This window comes from Convolutriloba macropyga, unplaced genomic scaffold (assembly GCF_964194025.1).
Source record: "Convolutriloba macropyga unplaced genomic scaffold, txConMacr16.3 SCAFFOLD_475, whole genome shotgun sequence".
Classification (NCBI taxonomy): domain Eukaryota; kingdom Metazoa; phylum Xenacoelomorpha; order Acoela; family Convolutidae; genus Convolutriloba; species Convolutriloba macropyga.
The window spans coordinates 58461-75000 of record NW_027450331.1 but is presented as its reverse complement, the minus strand read 5'-3'; the positions used below and the strand labels follow the sequence as shown (position 1 = coordinate 75000).

Sequence of the window (16540 nt, the reverse complement as noted above, 5' to 3'; positions counted from 1 at the left end):
ACCTGCTTCGTTGTCTTTGCAAGGACTAGCTGATGGTACACACTGGGTATGCAGTAGGTCTTGAGTATCCAGATTCGTTGCTGTGGTTTCAGGGGGGCTCTTCTCAGGTAAGAGAGTCATAGTTACTCCCGCCGTTTACCCGCGCTTATTTGAATTTCTTCACTTTGACATTCAGAGCACTGGGCAGAAATCACATTGCGTCAACACCGTTTCACCAGCCATCGCAATGCTTTGTTTTAATTAAACAGTCGGATTCCCCTTGTCCGAACCAGTTCAGTGTTCGAGTGTTTTTTGTGCAACAGAATAGACCTAAAGCATATCAGCTAGCAGTCAAACCAAACGCCAACAACCCGAAGGCCATCGCACGCTTTAGCAGACCGAAGCGTCAAACTAAAGGCTTGTTACACCCACTCCTCAGAGCCAATCCTTCTTCCGAAGGTACGGATCTATTTTGCCGACTTCCCTTATCTACACTGTTCCAAGACCAGAGGCTTTTCACCTTGGGGACCTGATGCGGTAATCGGTACGATTCACTCTCCTGACATCTGCTAAGCCAAACTTTTATGTGCCACCAGGAACAATTGGGACACAGCAAATGCTGCTGTGCTCTTGCACGCTTCGAGCCTTATCTCTGATTGAATCAATTCCAAGGACTCTACAACGTGTTATAAAGAAAAGATAACTCTTCCCCAAGGTCCCAATGACAAAGTTCGACCTCAATGACGTTGCCGTCTCAATGCCAGGAGAGTAAGTTCGGGAATTTTAACCCGATGCTCTTTCGAGACTCAGCAGTTTTCAAGAAACCACTATTCAAGACTTTGGCATTAGCCTGTCTTTTAGAATCGACTAACTCATGTGCAAACGCTGTTCACATGAAAGCCTTTCCCGCTTCAGTCCTCAAAGTTCTCATTTGAGTACTTGCTACTTCCACCAAGATCTGCTCCATTGATCGCTTCGCGCATACACTTGCGTGCATACTTTAGCGCAATCAATGTGTCCTCCTACACATGAATATCATTTTTGAGCTGGTGAGGCTCTTTTTCTCTAATCTAACTTGCGTTAGATATTGATATTCATGGTTGGGTATAGGCCACGAGCTCTAGTGCCATCCATTTTCAGGGCTGATTGATTCGGCAGGTGAGTTGTTACACACTCCTTAGCGGATTTCAACTTCCATGACCACCGTCCTGCTGTCAGTATCAATCAACACCTTTTGTGGTGACTCATGAGCAAGTAGTTAGGCGCCTTAACCCAACTTTTGGTTCATCCCACATCGCCGGTTCTGCTTACCAAAAGCGGCCCACAAAAAGCTTGCATTCATAGTCCAAGTGCAATTAAGTCACAAGGACATCTCACCGATTTATAGTTTGAGAATAGGTGAAGGAAAAATTTTCCCCCATTCCTCTAATCATTCGCTTTAACCGATGAAATTGCTTTGCGAAGATTTTTCAATCTTGCTCAAGCTTTTGCTATCCTGAGGGAAACTTCGGAGGCAACCAGCTACTAGATGGTTCGATTAGTCTTTCGCCCCTATGCTCAGGTCAGACGATCGATTTGCACGTCAGAACCGCTTCGGGCTTCCACCATGGTTTCCCGTGGCTTCGCCCTGCCCAAGCATAGATCACCATCTTTCGGGTCGTGTGCTACTTGCTCTGGATCAGTCATGCAATAAGAGCAAAACCGTCCGTGGTTGCGGGACACCGAATCGGCGCCCTCACCACACAAAGTAGTGCAATTCATAAAAATTACACTGTTCACTTTCATTTCGCGTGTGCGCTTTCAATGAGCGACAACACTTGCAAGCAACTCACACTCCTTGGTCCGTGTTTCAAGACGGGCTGTAGAGAGCATTGAATAGGAAGTTGAGGTCAGACAGGCAATCAAGATCAATTTATCTCATTTTGTTTAGAATCAACAAGAAGAATTCCGAGGAAAACTTCTGCTCGATTCATTAACAAGATTTGCCAAAAGACGACAACTACACTACTCGGTAGCCGAGAATATAATATCAAGGCATTGAGTATGGTAACGCTCACTCCAGTTCCCCTTCAACAGTTTCACGTACTTTTCACTCTCTCTTCAGAGTGCTTTTCAACTTTCCCTCACGGTACTTGTTTACTATCGGTCTCGCTTTATAATTAGCTTTTGGAGAGACATATCTCCAGCTTCGAGTTGCACTTTCAAACAACTCTACTCATAGGAATGAGCCATTATGACTGGTATCGAAAATGACCTTTACAGGATTTTCACCTTCTTTGATGCTACTTTCCAGTAGACATCAGGACAAATTCACCAGTCTAGCATCAAACCATACCGGACACCGAGAAATGTTGCCATTTCTCTTCCCGATGAGCTTTTCCCTGTTCATTCGCCATTACTAAGGGATTCTCAGTTGATTTCTTTTCCTCCCCTTACTGATATGCTTAAGTTAAGGGGGTTCTCTCGCCCAATTCAGGTTATGTAGTTGATTGTCTCTTAATTGGTTCACTGACCAATATGAGACAGAAACCGATTCAGCAGTTTTGTTCGCTACTACTATCAAACACAGGTCGAAGTTTCCATTCAGTCATTAATTCCAACTTTCAAATGTTGTTGTTTCAGCTTTCGCTTACTAGAAGCAACATAATACTCGCTGCAATACAGACCTCGGGAAACCCTCACCGTGAATAAGGTTCACTCACATATTTCACTACATTTTGCGTGGGATTGGAGATGAGGCTACTCGTTCTTGCTCAGTACTAGGCTGAAAATTAACGAAACTTCGTTACAAACGTTCACATGTTGATGTTTCCGCTTTCGCGTACTCGAAACAACATAATACTAGTCTTTGTAATTTAGTTTCATAATTTCAACTGTTCTCATGCAGAATTTTTGCTCATTCTTATCCCAAATTTTGACCTGGCTACTAGTTACACTCCTTGTACTTATTGCAAAATGACCACAAATTTCAACAGCTTTCACATGTTGCTGTTTCGGCTTTCGCTTACTACAGTCAACATAATACTCGTTGCAAAATAAGTGCTCGGCATCTGCAATTTTCCAAAGACGAAGTTTCGCCAGTTCAATTTTCGCTCGCCAATTATGGCTACTAATTCACACGGTACTGAGCTCAACAACATTAAATTTGTTCAGCAAGACTTTCACATGTTGATGTTTTGGCTTTCGCCTACTAGAAGCAACATAATACTCGTCTTGTTAGCTCATTCAATGAGAATAGCTTTTCCCGTTGAGAATTTTTGCCTTCAATTGGCGTTGTAGTGAGTTTGGCTACTCAGATCACCAAATACTTGTGACAATTCGAACCAGAAATGTTTTCAATTTTCACATGCTGATGTTTCGGATTCAACCTACTAGAAGCAGCATAATACTTGTATTCAACAATTTCTGTATCAAATCCCAGTTTTCTCTGGTGCATCTTTGCCAAACTATTCCAAACTGCCTGAGTCTGAATACCAATTACAGGTACTAGTAAATGCACGTTACTAAGGACTATATAGTTCTAGGTTACTGTACACAACGACGTTCACATGTTGATGTTTCAGCTGCCGCTTACTAGAAACAACATAATACTTATCGTGCATACCTTTCCATAACTTGTCCTTTTCAGATGCATTAGTTTCCCTTTGTCTTGGCTTCTACAGTCAGACTGGCTACTAGTAACAGCACAGTACTAATCACATATCGTTCTACAGTTTGCAGACAACTTTCACATGTTGATGTTTCAGCTTTCGCCTACTAGAAACAACATAATACTCGCTGTATACATTTGTAGTTCTCTATGTAACTTTCATGTGAAGAAGTTTCGCCAGTCTTTTTGACTGTCTCAAATCTGAGTCATGCTTAGGCTACTAGTTGCTTCATAGTACTTATCGCCTCGAGATCATTGAACAAAACTTGATTTTCACATGTTGCTGTTTCAGCTTCCGCTTACTAGAAACAACATAATACTAGTCTCATTAAGTTCCGTCTCTTTGCAATTTTCTTATGAAGAAAATTCGCCATCACAATGACTCCAGCAGTTCTTGATCAAGGAATGCAATCATTGATCAGAATGCTATTATTTGAATCGGTTCTGCTTTAAGTGTTCCAATTTTATTGGAAGCACCAACAATAGAACATCAATGTGTTCAATCGAGAGTTATATAACCCTGAATCGGACGCAGTCAACAGCCGAAGCCGAGACCGCCTTTTGCGTTAGAGAGGTCGGTAAACAAATCTTGCGATTCATACCGAATTAACACATATAGCTGTGCTCCTCTTCGTAAAGCGAGCCAAGTGATCCCCTGTTGAAGGATGTATTTGGACCAATCTAGTAGCATTTGGTTTCCAACAAGCTCTCCCAAGTTAGCTTACTTATTGGGCTTTTCAACCAATTCGGTTGGCTACAAGCATCATCAAAGTACTAGCCACAGTTTGATCGCAAAATTCTACGACTTTCACATGTTGATGTTTCGGCTTGCGCTTAGCCTACTATAAGCAACATAATACTAGTCATATCATAGAGCGTGATCAGCTTGTGACGTTCTCATGATGAAGTTTCACCAACAGTGTCTCACTTCGAGCTTAAATCCAGCTACTAGTAACTACACAGTACTGACTGCAACGATAACTTTTATCTATACCTTTCACATGCTGCGCTTTCGGCCAGGGCCTACTAACGTCAACATAATACTCGATATAAACTTTTGTTCATGATGCAGCTTCCCCATGCAGAAGTTTCGCCTTCAAATGCTCTCTTGGCCATATGACGTAAGAAAAGGTTACTAGTAACATCACAGTACTAGCCACAGTTTGATTGCAAAATTCTACGACTTTCACATGTTGATGTTTCGGCTTGCGCTTAGCCTACTAGAAGCAACATAATACTAGTCATATCATAGAGCGTGATCAGCTTGTGACGTTCTCATGATGAAGTTTCACCAACAGTGTCTCATTTCGAGCTTAAATCCAGCTACTAGTAACTACACAGTACTGACTGCAACGCTAACTTTTATCTATACCTTTCACATGCTGCGCTTTCGGCCAGGGCCTACTAACGTCAACATAATACTCGATATAAACTTTTGTTCATGATGCAGCTTCCCCATGCAGAAGTTTCGCCTTCAAATGCTCTCTTGGCCATATGACGTAACACAAGGTTACTAGTAACATCACAGTACTAGCCACAATTTGATCGCAAAATTCTACGACTTTCACATGTTGATGTTTCGGCTTGCGCTTAGCCTACTAGAAGCAACATAATACTAGTCATATCATGGAGCGTGATCAGCTTGTGACGTTCTCATGATGAAGTTTCACCAACAGTGTCTCATTTCGAGCTTAAATCCAGCTACTAGTAACTACACAGTACTGACTGCAACGATAACTTTTATCTATACCTTTCACATGCTGCGCTTTCGGCCAGGGCCTACTAATGTCAACATAATACTCGATATAAACTTTTGTTCATGATGCAGCTTCCCCATGCAGAAGTTTCGCCTTCAAATGCTCTCTTGGCCATATGACGTAACACAAGGTTACTAGTAACATCACAGTACTAGCCACAATTTGATCGCAAAATTCTACGACTTTCACATGTTGATGTTTCGGCTTGCGCTTAGCCTACTAGAAGCAACATAATACTAGTCATATCATAGAGCTTGATCAGCTTGTGACATTCTCATGATGAAGTTTCACCAACAGTGTCTCATTTTGAGCTTAAATCCAGCTACTAGTAACTACACAGTACTGACTGCAACAATAACTTTTATCTATACCTTTCACATGCTGCGTTTTCGGCCAAGGCCTACTAACGTCAACATAATACTCGATATAAAATTTTGATCATGATGCAGCTTTCCCATGCAGAAGTTTCGCCTTCAAATGCTCTCTTGGCCATATGACGGAACACCAGGTTACTAGTAACATCACAGTACTAGCCACAGTTTGATTGCAAAATTCTACGACTTTCACATGTTGATGTTTCGGCTTGCGCTTAGCCTACTAGAAGCAACATAATACTAGTCATATCATAGAGCGTGATCAGCTTGTGACGTTCTCATGATGAAGTTTCACCAATAGTGTTTCATTCGAATTGGTTCTGCTTTAAGCTCTCCAATTGTTTTGGATGAACCAGTTTTGCCCTTCGAAGCCACTTTTGTGAGCTTTTGTGGGTCTTTACCAAGAGGATATACCTCAAGGCCTCTTTCAATTCCTTTAAGTTCTTTCAACTCCTTTACAGTTTCTAGGTTCACATAGCTGCAAACCTTATTTCTAGTTTTAAGTCTGGCCAACTTGGGGAGAGTTGGTGCAGACCGTGACCAATTCTAGTAGGATGCCACAACAAGAATGTGATCAACTTAGCTTGTCGATGAACCTGCCCCACATTCAAACAACTCTATCGCCTTTTCCTCGTATAGTTATATGCGAGGGCCTCTCATAGAGAGCGCTGTTAGCAACCTTTTCCACATAGACGATAAAGTTGTGAGTGTTTTGCACATGGCTGTTGTCATCACCACGTGACGAGTCAACTCAGCTTGACTCTCTACACTCCGACAAGCTTTGCACATACGCCTTTAGTTCAGTATGTGTCTTTAATCTGACTCCGGTGCCTCAAGCCGGAAAAATTGTCAGATTATGATCATTATCGGTTAGTCATCCCGATGCAAGATCGTATCGTACTGTCTTTGTCTACCTCCAGATTCCGAAGAACAGGAGGAGACTCTCCCAGACCTACATATCTGGGAGAATGTTCAGAGGGCGAGAAGCTGTGGATTACTCTCCCCTAAGAACTGACTAAACTTTACCCTCGTCCAAGGTAAGTTTATTTTAGCTAGCCTTCTATGTAAAGGATCTGAGGCTAAGCTGTGTTTTTTCGAGCCTTTGGCTCGGAGCAAGTTCAGTGGGCGCCCCGAGTAGCTCAACTCTTTCCCACTGAACAGCGCAACGCTCTGTCACTCGCTGGGATTTTTGCGTGTCGGTTCTAACCACGCGACTTGTGGACCTTTTTAGGCCTTTCTCATTCACAAGTCTATAGCTGGGCTTCTATAACCCAGCTTCTGAGATCTAGATAGCTGCAGTTCTGCTAGGCTGCTTTTGCTAACTAGTCTCCCTTTAAGCAGTCCCTTGCCATGACTGCTGAACTATGTATCCACACAAGTAGTTTTTGAGCTCGATACATAATTCGAGATTGGTTGCCAAGCAATCTCTAGCGACAGAGCGTCATGCGCACTACAGACATGGCCTCTACCAGCAGCCATGCCCGAAGGAATCAATCACTGATCCTTCCGCAGGTTCCCCTACGGAAACCTTGTTACGACTTTTACTTCCTCTAGACAATTAAGCTCGATCCGCTTCATCCCGTTGCCGGAGACCGAAGTCCCAACAGTAGGAATTTGCAATTCTTGCTTAACTATCCAATCAGTAGTAGCGACGGGCGGTGTGTACAAAGGGCAGGGACGTAATCCCTATGAGTTGTTGACTCATAAGTACCAGGAATTCCTGGTTCACGTCTGCAAGTTACAACAGACGATCCCCTTGAAGCGCTGTACTTTTCTCTGATTGCCCAGTCCATTTCGGACCAAGGGCTGAGTACTCAATCTAAAAGTACACAGTGTAGCGCGCGTGCAGTCCAGAACATCTAAGGGCATCACAGACCTGTTATAGCCTCACTTCATCTGCGGTATTTAATTCCGCATAGTTCCTCTAAGAAGTGTTTGAATTCACATATAGTGAATTTCATTATTTAGATGGAGAAGATCTCGTTCGTTATCGGAATTAACCAGACAGATCACTCCACTAACTAAGAACGGCCATGCACCACCGCCCATATAATCATGAAAGATATTCAATCTGTCAATCCTTAAGATGTCTGGACCGGGTGAGTTTTCCCGTGTTGAGTCAAATTAAGCCGCAGGCTCCACTCCTGGTGGTGCCCTTCCGTCAATTCCTTTAAGTTTCGATTTTGCAACCATACTTCCCCCGGAACCAATAAACTTTGGTTTCCCGGTTAATCTCTTGCCAAGTCATGATCGACTTTGACAAATTGTAGGTTGGTATAGTTTATGGTCAGAATTACGAGGGTATCTAATCCTCTTCAATACTCTGACTTTCGTTCTTGATTAATGAAAACATTCTTGGCAAATGCTTTCGCAGTAGTTTGTCTTGCCACGATCCAAGAATTTCACCTCTAACGTAGCAATACAAATGCCCCCGTCTGTTCCTTTCAATCATTACCGCACTCAGCCAACCGGCATCAATCGAGTAGCGGGTCATTCTCCATTATTCCATGCTTTATTATTCGATCCCAAAGGATGCTTTGAACACTCTAATTTTCTCAGGGTGAAAACACCGTTTCCACAGTTCGTCACATTTAAGTGCAAACTATTTCTTCGATGCGAAGGATGAGCGGAACGAGTCAACAGATTTAACTGAAGACCATGTTGCCGTTCTACTCAAACAGATCCAACTATGAGCTTTTTAAACGCAGCAACTATTGCATACGCTTGTAGAGGCTGGTATTACCGCGGCTGCTGGCACCAGACTTGCCCTCTACTCGTTCATCAATGGAGCTTTTAAGTCCATTCCATTCTGATTACAAACCATAAAGGTTCATATCATTATTTCTAGTCACTACCTCCTCGTGCGGAGAGTGGGTAATTTGCGTGCCTGCTGCCTTCCTTGGATGTGGTAGCCGTTTCTAAGGCTCCCTCTCCGGAATCGAACCCTGATTCCCCGTTACCCGTCACAACCATGGTAGTCCGTTACACTACCATCATAGGTTGATAGGTCAGAAATTCGGAAGTTCCGTCCCCAAGCCGAAGCTATCTGGGATCTTTCAGTTACTAGGACTCATCACGGGATGTGTCTGTACTTAGCAAATCACCCGGTGTAGTCTTGTAAAAGTCTCCGACAGTGTCGGACAATCAGCATGCATTAGCTGCAGGGTTACCGCAGTTATTCATTTAGCTTGCAAATCAACTAATAGATAGTAACTGATTTAATGAGCCATTCGCGGTTCCACTTTTTCAAGCTTCGCTTGCACATGCATGGCTTAGTCTTTCAGACAAGCATATGGCAACTGACAGGATCAATCAGTTTAATTGTACTTTGAACAATCTTTCGATTTGTTCGAATTTAGAAAGACATAGCCTTGCGGCCTCGTCAATCTTGCTTTGAGCTTTTTAAATCACGAAGAGTTTCAATGCATGCTTTGGCATGGCTACTAGTTACTACACAGTACTCTACACATTTAGAGTTACCCACGATTACACATTTCACATGCTGATGTTTCGGCTCGCGCGTACTAGAAACAGCATAATACTATGTGTACTGGTAGATAGCGCTCTGTGAGCATTTCCCATGAGCAGGTTTTGCCCTCCAAATCTCTGTTCTACTGTTACCAATACCGGCTAACAACTGTATCATACTAGGGAGAATTGACTCATGATTTAAAAACCAGATGTTCACATGTCGATGTTTCGGCTCTCGCCTACTAGAAACAACATAATACTAGTCTGTTAAAAATCTCAATCACGCCGCCTCTTCAGATACAGAAGTTTTACCTTTTATTGGTTAGAGAACAGCTTTCCAGCTGTCGACATGGTTACTAGTAACAACACCGTACTCAACACAAAAACTTTTCAACTTCACAACTTTCACATGCTGATGTTTCTGCTTTCGCATACTAGAAACAGCATAATACTTATTGTTTTGTCAAGTAATTTGTGTGTCTTTCCCATGTGAAGTTTCACCGGTCAACAATGTTTCCCTGACCAATTACGGCTACTAGTAGCTGTATAATACTAGGGAAAATGATTGAGGATTTAATATCAGATTTTCACATGTTGATGTTTCGGCTTTCGCCTACTAGAAACAACATAATACTAGTCTGCTAAGAAATCTCGCTCAAATTGCCTTTTCACATACAGAAGTTTCACCTTCTATTGGTTAGAGAACAGTTCTCAGCTGTCGACATGGTTACTAGTAACAACATCGTACTCAACACAAAAATTCTTCAACTTCACAACTTTCACATGCTGATGTTTCTGCTTTCGCGTACTAGAAACAGCATAATACTTATTGCTTTGTCAAGAAGTGTGTGTGTCTTTCCCATGCGAAAGTTTCACCGGTCAGCAATAATTGCCGTGTCCAATTAAGGTTACTCATAGCTGTATAATACTAGGGAAAATGATTGAGGATTTAATATCAGATTTTCACATGTTGATGTTTCGGCTTTCGCCTACTAGAAACAACATAATACTAGTCTGCTAATAAATCTCGCTCAAATTGCCTTTTCACATACAGAAGTTTCACCTCTTCTTGGTCACTGTACAGATGATGCTGTCTGTTCTTTATTTGGTTCTGCTTATTATAAGGAGGGGCATCACTCCTTCCTCCTTGGTTTGCATGCATTAAGCCTGCTTTGTGAAAAGCGTATCTTTCTAGCTTTTCTTCGCCTTACTCGAGTAGGACGATACAATCCAGACATTAGTCAGTCTTGGTGTAAAGTCACTGAGTATTATTCGGTTCTGCTTTATTCAGCAATATGCTGTATAATTGTTGTAATTTGCGAACATATTTGTTCTCAGTTCCGAACTACTAGCGACGACAGATTACCAGCGGTCATGAGCCATCAAGGTAGTTCTTTGGTGCATCAAGTAGAGAGGTGCCATCAAACAACTTTTCCCTAATAATGCTACACACATAGAATTTGCTACAGTGCAGCTTTTTACTTTGCAAAATTTGCGCACAAATTTTGCATAGAATAAATGTTTTATCAAGATTTTTAGATCCCCTCCCTTGAGAGAACGTTACTCCTTTAAGTGAACACCCCGCGGCGTCCTGTTGTTATTGCTTATAACCATTTCGCAAGCCGGAGGCATAATGCACTACGCAAGCCGCTACTTTGGCACAGAGGCACCTAGTTTTACACCCGGGACTTCAGGTGGCCCAGTTTTACACCCAGTACAGCGGTGCCAGTTGGTAACCCGGTGGATCCTCGGAGACCAGACATGATCATAGATCAAACCCGATGTATGCTACTCCTGAACGTATAGTATCTCCACTGTGCAATGAAATTATCGTTCGTTTCGGGCCTTCCTATACGTTCAGCAGACAATCGCTAGGAATTCACCTCGTGACCCGTGGTGACCACACTGGATTTCAAGTTTATTGATTTGGACAGACCTGTCATTTATTTTGCTTTTCAGCTTCAGTTCTGCTCGATCTAGCTTGCCTAAGGCTTGATCTCGCTTTGCTCACCCCTGTAGGAGCCTCTACTAGTACCACTCGGAGTAATGGGGAATCCACCAGACCTAATCGATGAATGCCATCAAACAACAAACATCATACCCGGCTTCATCAGGCATATTTTATTACTTCCGAGAGGTACTTTAGTATCAGATCTTTCTCCATGCCTCTTATGAGGACCCGTCAGACCTTTCGGTTTATCGTTTAGCTTCAGTCCTGCTCGATCTAGCTTTCCCAAGGCTCGATCTAGCTCTATTCGCCCCACTAGAGGGCTCTCTAAGACCCCTCGGTCTTAGTGTTAGCTCCGGTACTGCTCGGTCGTGCTTGCTGAAGGCCCGACCCAGCTTTAGTTAGATTCTCGTACTTTCTCTTGGCCTCTCTAGGAGGACCAGACAGACCTCTCGGTCTATCGTTTAGCTTCAGTCCTGCTCGATCTAGCTTGCCCAAGGCTTGATCAAGCTCTATTCGCCCCGCTAGAGGGCTCTCTAAGACCCCTCGGTCTTAGTGTTATCTTCTGTAATGCCTAACCAAGCTTACTACAGGCCTTGGTCAGGTCTTTATCGGTCACCGATTAGTAACAGACCAATCATAGGGCCTTCCACCCTATCCGGGTTGAGGTCTTTAGTCCAGCCATATTTTGACAAGACACCTCTCCCTAATAATGCCCCACACATAGAATTACTGTCCATGCAGTATTTAACTTGTGTTTTTTTCTAAAATTTGATTTTCACTTTTTGGAGGTTCATTTGCTCCTCTGACACTCTTTCAGCTTCAATCTTACTCGATCTAGCTTTCCCAAGGCTCGATCTAGCTCTATTCGCCCCACTAGAGGGCTCTCTAAGACACTTCGGTCTTAGTGTTAGCTCCGGTCTTGCTCAATCGTGCTTGCTGAAGGCGCGATCAAGCTTTAGTTAGCTTCTCGTACTTCCTCTTGGCCTCTCTAGGAGGACCAGACAGACCTCTCGGTCTATCGTTTAGCTTCAGTCCTGCTCGATCTAGCTTTCCCAAGGCTCGATCTAGCTCTATTCGCCCTGCTAGAGGGCTCTCTAAGACCCCTCGGTCTTAGTGTTAGCTCCGGTACAGCTCGGTCGTGCTTGCTGAAGGCCCGATCAAGCTTTAGTTAGATTCTCGTACTTTCTCTTGGCCTCTCTAGGAGGACCAGACAGACCTCTCGGTCTATCGTTTAGCTTCAGTCCTGCTTGATCTAGCTTTCCCAAGGCTCGATCTAGCTCTATTCGCCCTGCTAGAGGGCTCTCTAAGACCCCTCGGTCTTAGTGTTAGCTCCGGTACAGCTCGGTCGTGCTTGCTGAAGGCCCGATCAAGCTTTAGTTAGCTTCTCGTACTTTCTCTTGGCCTCTCTAGGAGGACCAGACAGACCTCTCGGTCTATCGTTTAGCTTCAGTCCTGCTCGATCTAGCTTTCCCAAGGCTCGATCTAGATCTATTCGCCCTGCTAGAGGGCTCTCTAAGACCCCTCGGTCTTAGTGTTAGCTCCGGTACAGCTCGGTCGTGCTTGCTGAAGGCCTGATCAAGCTTTAGTTAGCTTCTCGTACTTTCTCTTGGCCTCTCTAGGAGGACCAGACAGACCTTTCGGTCTCTTGCTTAGCTTCAGTCCTGCTCGATCTAGCTTTCCCAAGGCTCGATCTAGCTCTATTCGCCCCGCTAGAGGGCTCTCTAAGACCCCTCGGTCTTAGTGTTAACTCCTGTAATGCCTAACCAAGCTTACTACAGGCCTTGGTCAGGTCTTTATCGGTCACCGATTAGTAACAGACCGATCATGGGGCCTTCCACCCTATCCGGGTTGAGGTCTTTAGTCCAGCCATATTTTGACAAGACACCTCCCCCTAATAATGCCCCACACATAGAAATACTGTCCATGCAGTATTTAACTTGTGTTTTTTCTAAAATTTGATTTTCACTTTTTGGAGGTTCATTTGCTCCTCTGACACTCTTTCAGCTTCAATCTTACTCGATCTAGCTTTCCCAAGGCTCGATCTAGCTCTATTCGCCCCACCAGAGGGCTCTCTAAGACACTTCGGTCTTAGTGTTAGCTCCGGTCTTGCTCAATCGTGCTTGCTGAAGGCGCGATCAAGCTTTAGTTAGCTTCTCGTACTTTCTCTTGGCCTCTCTAGGAGGACCAGACAGACCTCTCGGTCTATCGTTTAGCTTCAGTCCTGCTCGATCTAGCTTTCCCAAGGCTCGATCTAGCTCTATTCGCCCCGCTAGAGGGCTCTCTAAGACCCCTCGGTCTTAGTGTTAGCTCCGGTACAGCTCGGTCGTGCTTGCTGAAGGCCCGATCAAGCTTTAGTTGGCTTCTCGTACTTTCTCTTGGCCTCTCTAGGAGGACCAGACAGACCTCTCGGTCTCTTGCTTAGCTTCAGTCCTGCTCGATCTAGCATTCCCAAGGCTCGATCTAGCTCTATTCGCCCCACTAGAGGGCTCTCTAAGACACTTCGGTCTTAGTGTTAGCTCCGGTCTTGCTCAATCGTGCTTGCTGAAGGCGCGATCAAGCTTTAGTTAGCTTCTCGTACTTCCTCTTGGCCTCTCTAGGAGGACCAGACAGACCTCTCGGTCTATCGTTTAGCTTCAGTCCTGCTTGATCTAGCTTTCCCAAGGCTCGATCTAGCTCTATTCGCCCTGCTAGAGGGCTCTCTAAGACCCCTCGGTCTTAGTGTTAGCTCCGGTACAGCTCGGTCGTGCTTGCTGAAGGCCCGATCAAGCTTTAGTTAGCTTCTCGTACTTTCTCTTGGCCTCTCTAGGAGGACCAGACAGACCTCTCGGTCTATCGTTTAGCTTCAGTCCTGCTCGATCTAGCTTTCCCAAGGCTCGATCTAGATCTATTCGCCCTGCTAGAGGGCTCTCTAAGACCCCTCGGTCTTAGTGTTAGCTCCGGTACAGCTCGGTCGTGCTTGCTGAAGGCCTGATCAAGCTTTAGTTAGCTTCTCGTACTTTCTCTTGGCCTCTCTAGGAGGACCAGACAGACCTTTCGGTCTCTTGCTTAGCTTCAGTCCTGCTCGATCTAGCTTTCCCAAGGCTCGATCTAGCTCTATTCGCCCCGCTAGAGGGCTCTCTAAGACCCCTCGGTCTTAGTGTTAACTCCTGTAATGCCTAACCAAGCTTACTACAGGCCTTGGTCAGGTCTTTATCGGTCACCGATTAGTAACAGACCGATCATGGGGCCTTCCACCCTATCCGGGTTGAGGTCTTTAGTCCAGCCATATTTTGACAAGACACCTCCCCCTAATAATGCCCCACACATAGAAATACTGTCCATGCAGTATTTAACTTGTGTTTTTTCTAAAATTTGATTTTCACTTTTTGGAGGTTCATTTGCTCCTCTGACACTCTTTCAGCTTCAATCTTACTCGATCTAGCTTTCCCAAGGCTCGATCTAGCTCTATTCGCCCCACCAGAGGGCTCTCTAAGACACTTCGGTCTTAGTGTTAGCTCCGGTCTTGCTCAATCGTGCTTGCTGAAGGCGCGATCAAGCTTTAGTTAGCTTCTCGTACTTTCTCTTGGCCTCTCTAGGAGGACCAGACAGACCTCTCGGTCTATCGTTTAGCTTCAGTCCTGCTCGATCTAGCTTTCCCAAGGCTCGATCTAGCTCTATTCGCCCCGCTAGAGGGCTCTCTAAGACCCCTCGGTCTTAGTGTTAGCTCCGGTACAGCTCGGTCGTGCTTGCTGAAGGCCCGATCAAGCTTTAGTTGGCTTCTCGTACTTTCTCTTGGCCTCTCTAGGAGGACCAGACAGACCTCTCGGTCTCTTGCTTAGCTTCAGTCCTGCTCGATCTAGCTTGCCCAAGGCTTGATCAAGCTCTATTCGCCCCGCTAGAGGGCTCTCTAAGACCCCTCGGTCTTAGTGTTAGCTCCGGTACAGCTCGGTCGTGCTTGCTGAAGGCCCGATCAAGCTTTAGTTAGCTTCTCGTTTTTTCTCTTGGCCTCTCTAGGAGGACCAGACAGACCTCTCGGTCTATCGTTTAGCTTCAGTCCTGCTCGATCTAGCTTTCCCAAGGCTCGATCTAGCTCTATTCGCCCCGCTAGAGGGCTCTCTAAGACCCCTCGGTCTTAGTGTTAGCTCCGGTACAGCTCGGTCGTGCTTGCTGAAGGCCCGATCAAGCTTTAGTTGGCTTCTCGTACTTTCTCTTGGCCTCTCTAGGAGGACCAGACAGACCTCTCGGTCTATCCTTTAGCTTCAGTCCTGCTCGATCTAGCTTTCCCAAGGCTCGATCTAGCTCTATTCGCCCCGCTAGAGGGCTCTCTAAGACCCCTCGGTCTTAGTGTTATCTCCTGTAATGCCTAACCAAGCTTACTACAGGCCTTGGTCAGGTCTTTATCGGTCACCGATTAGTAACAGACCGATCATAGGGCCTTCCACCCTATCTGGGTTGAGGTCTTTAGTCCAGCCATATTTTGACAAGACACCTCCCCCTAATAATGCCCCACACATAGAATTACTGTTTATGCAGCTTTTCACTTGTGAAATTTTTAATTTTCGCAATTATTATAGAATAAGTGTTTGCGCAGCTTTTCATAGGTCGAGCTCTAGCTAGCTAGCTCAAGCTAGCTAGCTAGCTCAAGCTCAAGCTATCTAGCTCAAGCTCAAGCCAGCTAGCTCAAGCTCAAGCTAGCTAGCTAGCTCAAGCTCAAGCTAGCTAGCTAGCTCAAGCTCAAGCTAGCTAGCTCAAGCTCAAGCTAGCTAGCTCAAGCTCAAGCTAGCTAGCTAGCTCAAGCTCAAGCTCAAGCTAGCTAGCTCAAGCTCAAGCTCAAGCTAGCTAGCTAGCTCAAGCTCAAGCTAGCTAGCTAGCTCAAGCTCAAGCTAGCTAGCTAGCTCAAGCTCAAGCTAGCTAGCTCAAGCTCAAGCTCAAGCTCAAGCTAGCTAGCTAGCTCAAGCTAGCTAGCTAGCTCAAGCTCAAGCTAGCTAGCTAGCTCAAGTTCAAGCTAGCTAGCTAGCTCAAGCTCAAGCTAGCTAGCTAGCTCAAGCTCAAGCTAGCTAGCTCAAGCTCAAGCTAGCTAGCTCAAGCTCAAGCTAGCTAGCTAGCTCAAGCTCAAGCTCAAGCTAGCTAGCTCAAGCTCAAGCTCAAGCTAGCTAGCTAGCTCAAGCTCAAGCTAGCTAGCTAGCTCAAGCTCAAGCTCAAGCTAGCTAGCTAGCTCAAGTTCAAGCTAGCTAGCTAGCTCAAGCTCAAGCTAGCTAGCTCAAGCTCAAGCTAGCTAGCTCAAGCTCAAGCCAGCTAGCTCAAGCTCAAGCTCAAGCTAGCTAGCTAGCTCAAGCACAAGCTAGCTAGCTAGCTCAATCTCAAGCTAGCTAGCTCAAGC

At 44.9% G+C, this 16540-nt stretch overlaps 2 pseudogenes; both read right to left on the bottom strand.

Annotated features, from left to right (window-relative positions):
• Positions 1-2460, bottom strand: part of LOC142355802 (large subunit ribosomal RNA) — a 4894-nt pseudogene extending 2434 nt beyond the window's left edge.
• A 1683-nt stretch (positions 2461-4143) lies between these two features.
• Positions 4144-4295, bottom strand: LOC142355805 (5.8S ribosomal RNA; annotated as a pseudogene).
• Positions 4296-16540: the final 12245 nt, after the last annotated feature.